Source organism: Panicum hallii, chromosome 3 (assembly GCF_002211085.1).
Source record: "Panicum hallii strain FIL2 chromosome 3, PHallii_v3.1, whole genome shotgun sequence".
Classification (NCBI taxonomy): Eukaryota; Viridiplantae; Streptophyta; class Magnoliopsida; order Poales; family Poaceae; genus Panicum; species Panicum hallii.
In genome coordinates, this window is record NC_038044.1 from 44,023,212 (window position 1) to 44,029,615 (window position 6,404).

The window sequence follows — 6,404 nt, forward strand, 5'->3', positions numbered from 1 at the left end:
TTAGTGCATTAGTTCGTGCAATGAAGTCGCGTCGAAACTTTTCGCAACGAGCGCACCTGATCCACCCAATTGGACCCCAAACTCATGTTTTGGGGCATTTTGGACCGTTTTGTTACTGCATGAACTTCAGTGCAAAACTCGTGCGATTAATGCATTAGTTCATGCAACAAAGTTATGTCTGAATTTTTCACAACGAACGCAACCGATCCACCCTATTGGACTCAAACTCATGTTTTGGGGCGTTTCAGACCGTTTCGTTATTGCACATACTTGGGTGCAAAATAGGCCGAACTGGTGCGATTAATGCATTAGTTCTTGCAACGAAGTTCTGTTGGAATTTATCGCAATGAACGCGCCCGATCCACTCTATTGTACTCAAACTCATGTTTTGGGGCGTTTTGAACCGTTTCGTTAATGCACATAATTCGGTGCAAAATAGGCCAAACTGGTGCGATTAATGCATTAGTTCGTGCAACAAAGTCGTGTTGGAATTTATCGCAACGAACACGCCCGATCTACTCTATTATACTCAAACTCATGTTTTGGGGCGTTTCAGACTTCACAAGTTCGTGCAACGAAGTCACGTTGGAATTTTTTGCAACGAACGTGATGAGGACATTGCCACCAACGATACATCCATACCTACACCAGTATCTACTTCGACAACATCACTTGGTCCTATTACTCGCGCTCGTGCTCATCGGCTTACTCATCATGTAAGTTCACTCTTAAGCTCAGGTTCATCATATTTAGACAATGGATACATGTGGACTCTTGTTTTACTCAGGAACAATGGATTGGATCAAAAGGGAAGAGGCATCACGCAGGCTGGCTTCGGACTGCAGACAGACACGACTTGTGACCGCTGCCACGGCTTCATCCAGACTCCGTTTTAGTTGTTCAAGTACTTTCTGAAAAGCTTATCAAATCTACTTTCCAAAGGATCTAGAATCACCTCCATATCTGTTCGGAGTCAACCGCAATTGTCGATTTACTACAGAGTCTTTTTCAGCCATGGTGCTGCGTCACCCTATTTTGGCCCAATGAGCCATGTATCAATTTGAGTTCAATTCGGACATGTCCTAGGGTTGGAACAGGACCCCAACACCCTTGTGGTCATTCTCCCACTTCTTTATAACCTTTAGCCACTGCCAAGAACACTCGGGTTTTGTTAGATGCAAGTTTAGCTTTTGCTACTTCCTTGTAGGTGCGCGTGCTGATCCAGCCGCCCGTCTACTTGTTTTTGGAACCCCACCATATTTGAGATTCCGTTTGAGACCTTCAATTACATCTCGTATCTGCAGTACTTGTTCTACTTGTTCTTGCTAGTTCTACGATTTCTTGCAGGATGAGTGCCCTAGTGGCCGGGTGTCGCGCTCCACAAGATCGCGGCAACCATAGGAGGTGGTGTATCGGTTGCTAAGGCACAGCATCCTTGGAAGGCTGTAGTCGGACCGTGAACATCGTCTCCTCCATCAGTCGAGTTATCCCACGCCTCTCATTGAAAGATCAGGAACAAACCCTAGCGGGTTCGTATCAGTTGGTAGTCAGAGCAAGGTTGTTCGGTGAGAGACTTCCAATCCTTCATTTTCTTTAATTTCCTACAGTCCAGAAAAAGCCAAAAATAGTAGAAAATTCCCCTCCCCCCCTAATCCTATAGACCCTTTTGAGCCTTTAGCAGTATTGCTTAGTTAGGGCTTGTTGAGTTTTCGGTTGCATCGGTTGTGTCGAGTTGCTGGTCTTAGTTGTAGTCCTTTAGAGTTTCAAGTTCTTATCACATTTGGTCACGTACGCTACCTTTTTAATCACTGTTTTGGCCGAATCAGAATACACTTTGGCTGTCAAGATCGACTTGGAATCGGTTAAGCGCGTGTTGGCTGGGACCATCTTTAATTCGGGAAGCCTATTCATCTCTCGATTGCCGAATCTGAGTGCCTCTTTATTATCAAGTCCGAGTTGGAATTGGTGCTGGTTGAGTCTAAGTCCGAACTGTGCAATAGTGGCAATAACACTTCATATATATGTTTAGGTGCCTCTTTTAATTACCTTTATACCCCTACTCTTTCTGGAAAAAGTGTGTGTGGTGACTTGCTTACTTGTATTCCTCTATTCATAGAATCTGTTTGTTTTTCCCTTCTGTTCGGGGTGGTGCTTTGTAACTTTCTTTGTGTCCAGGCTCGCATCTCTAGCATGATCTAGGCTAGGACCAGCACAGTACCACCGTTGAATAATTATTCAGCTTGCTTTTATGACTAACGTAGTGCTAGTACTTCCTTGTTCCAGCCCACCTACAGCTCCACATATTCGACTACAGCTATACAGGTCTTGTTGCTGCAGCACCGATACACTTCATTCCACGGTTGCGGACTTGTTGGTTGTCGTTCCCTCCTGGCAGCAAGTAAGAATTGGAAAGAGCTTGTGCAACAAGTTGAGAGTGAGCGCCTTGTAGTAGCTATACCCTATTAGCTGTAGTGATTTTACTACTTCACTTGTTTTCTTGTTGTACTTGTTTTTCTCACCATGGCAGGCTCCGAGGAGGAGGATCATAGCTTGTAGCAGTCTCCACGTACCAGGGGCATCATACAACATTTTGAAAGGCAAGTGCAGCGGCACACAAAGAGACTTGATAATGATATGCAGGTGACGAATGACAAGATTGGACAATTGGAGGCCATGCAGATTGCCACCAACACCAAGCTTATGGGCCTGGAGACAGCGGTCGGCAATATTGATAAGAGTCTTGCTGCTCTCTTGCGGTGTTTTGATGAGCTCCATGCGAAGACCAACGAACAACATGATGATTGGGGTTTCAATATATTGCTGATACTGAACAAGATGAACAAGACGCTCGCCATCGCCGATGGCTAAGCACTAATCGTAGAGGTATGGGTGGCTTTCACCGATGTGAGGTACACAACAATGGTGACGCTTTCAGCAAGATTAAATTTAAGATACCTCCTTTTGATGGTAAAAATGACCCTGATGCATACATTATTTGAAAAATTGCATGCCATGATTTTCCTAAGAATGCACGTGTTAGGGCTGCTACCAGGGAGTTCACTGATTTTGCTTCTGTTTGGTGGATAGAACATGGCAAGAAAAATACTGATGACATGCCACAAACTTGAGGTGCTTTGAAACAGGTCATGCGGACTAGATTTTTTCCTCCTTACTATGCATATGATCTGTTACATAACTTACAACAATTGAAACAGTGCACTAAAAGTGTAGAAGAATATTATCAGGAATTGCAAATGTGTATGCTACGTTCTAATTTAGTGGAGGGTGAGGAACCTGCTATGGCTATATTTTTGGAAGGGCTAAATCGAGAAATTCAGAACATTTTTGCTTATAAAGATTATACTAACATAACCCATTTGTTCCATCTTGCTTATAAAGCTGAAAGGGAGGTGCAGGGATGACGTGCTAGTACTGGGCATAATGTTTCTGCAGGTAAATCTACATCATGGCAGCCACGCACGAATACTTCTATGGGCGCACGTGCACCTGTACCAACTCCTTCACTGAGTCGTGCAGCAGCACCGTCTCCATCCAGCGACAAGCCACGTGCTCCTCCCACCACTTCATCAACCAAGACTGTCCAGAAGCCAGCGGCTAGTGCTTCCTCGGTTGCATCTTTGGGTAGAACAAGAGATGTCCAGTGTCATCGTTGCAAGGGATTTGGGCACGTGCAGCGTGACTGTCCTAGCAAGCGCATTTTGGTGGTCAAAGATGATGGTGCGTATTCCTCCACTTGTGATTTTAATGAAGATACACTTGCTTTCTTTGCTGCTGACCATGCATGTAATGATGGAACACCAGAAGAACATATTGATGCAGGTGCCGCCGAACACTACGAGAGTCTCATTGTGCAGTGTGTGCTTAGTGCAGAAATTGAGAAGGTGGAGCAATATCAGCGACACACGCTGTTCCAAACCAAGTGTGTCATTAAAGAGCGCTCCTGTCGTATGATTATTGATGGAGGTAGCTACAACAATTTGGCTAGCAGCGATATGGTGGAGAAGCTTGCACTCAGCACCAAACCACACCCACATCCGTATCACATTCAATGGCTAAACAACAGTGGTAAGGCTAAGGTAACGAGGCTGGTGGTGCGCATGAATTTTGTAATCGGGTCATATCATGATGTTGTTGAGTGCGATGTTGTGCCTATGCAAGCTTGTCATATTCTGCTCGGTAGATCTTGGCAATTTGATACGGATTGTGTGCATCATGGTAGATCATCCCTCTTGCACCATGATAAGAAAATTATGTTGCTTCCTACGTTTCCTGAAGCTATTATGCATGATGATATTGCTACAGCTGCAAAAGCTAAAAGTGAGAACAATAAAATTAACAAGTCGGTTGCTAATAAGAAAGATGAGATATGATTGAAAGGAACTTGCGTGCTTGCTACTAAATCTGATATTAATGAATTGATTGCTACCACTTCTGTTGCCTATACGTTGGTGTGCAAAGATGCTTTGATTTCCATTCATGATATGCAGCACTCCTTGCCCTCTGCTATCGCTAACGTTTTGCAGGAGTATTCTGATCTGTTTCCAACTGAAATACCAGCGGGGCTGCCACCAATACGAGGGATTGAGCACCAAATTAATCTAATTCCAGGTGCATCGTTGCCCAACCGTGCGCCGTACAGGACTAATCCAGAAGAAATGAAAGAGATTCAGTGACAAGTTCAAGAACTACTCGACAAAGGTTATGTACGTGAGTCCCTTAGTCCTTGTGTTGTTCTGGTTATTTTAGTCCCCAAGAAAGATGGAACGTGGTGTATGTGTGTTGACTGTAGAGCTATTAATAATATCACAATTCGATATCGACATCCTATTCCACGTTTGGATGATATGCTTGATGAATTGAGTGGTGCTATTATGTTTAGCAAAGTTGATTTGCGTAGCGGGTACCACCAGATACGCATGAAATTGGGAGATGAATGGAAAACTGCTTTCAAAACTAAGTTCGGGTTATATGAGTGGCTAGTCATGCCTTTTGGGTTAACTAATGCACCTAGTACCTTCATGCAATTAATGAACGAGGTTTTGCGTGCTTTCATTGGAAAATTTGTTGTTGTCTACTTTGATGATATATTAATTTACACCAAATCCATGGAGGTACATCTTGATCATTTACATGCTGTTTTTAATGCTTTACGTGATGCACATTTATTTGGTAACTTTAAGAAGTGCGCAGTTTGCACAGATCGAGTATCTTTTCTTGCCTATGTCATCACTCCACAGGGAATTGAAGTTAATCAAGCCAAGGTGGAAGCTATTTAGGGATGGCCTGTACCAAAGACCATCACACATGTGCAGAGTTTTCTAGGACTTGCTGGGTTCTATCGCCGCTTTGTGAAGGATTTCAGCACCATTGCTGCATTGTTGAATGCGCTTACGAAGAAGGGGGTGCCTTTTTCTTGGGGCACCACACAAGAGAATGCGTTCACCATGTTGAAAGATAAGTTGACACATGCACCTCCCCTCCAACTTTTTTATTTTAATAAGACCTTTGAGCTTGAATGTGATGCTAGTGGAATTGGTTTGGGTGGTGTTTTGTTACAAGATGGTAAACCTGTTGCATATTTTAGTGAGAAATTGAGCGGACCTGTTCTGAATTATTCTACTTATGACAAGGAATTGTATGCTCTTGTACACACATTAGAAACATGGCAGCATTATTTGTGGTCCAAAGAGTTTGTTATACATTCTGATCATGAATCTTTGAAACATATTCAAAGTCAAGGAAAACTGAACCGTAGACATGCTAAGTGGGTTGAATTTATTGAATCTTTTTCTTATATCATCAAACACAAGAAAGGGAAAGAGAACATCATTGCTGATGCTTTGTCTAGGCGATATACTTTGTTGACACAACTTGATTGCAAGATTTTTGGTTTGATACAATTAAAACACAATATGTGAATGATGCTAATTTTAAGGATGTCTTGTTGCATTATAAGGATGGAAAAGCATGGAACAAATTCATTGCCAATGATGGGTTTGTGTTTTGAGCTAACAAGCTATGCATTCCAGCTAGCTCCGTTCATTTGTTGTTATTACAGGAAGCGCATGGAGGTGGCTTGATGGGGCATTTTGGAGCAAAGAAGACAGAGGATCTACTTGCTGGTCATTTTTTTTGGCAAAAGATGAGAAGAGATGTGGAGCGACTTGTTGCGTGCTGCACTACATGTCAAAAAGCTAAGTCACGATTAAATCCGCATGGTTTGTATATGCCTTTACCAGATTCCTAGTGCTCCTTGGGAGAATATTTCTATGGATTTCATGTTGGGATTGCCTAGAACTAGGAAGGGACGTGATAGCGTTTTTGTGGTTGCGGATAGATTTTCTAAATTGGCACACTTTATACCATGTCATAAAACTGATGAT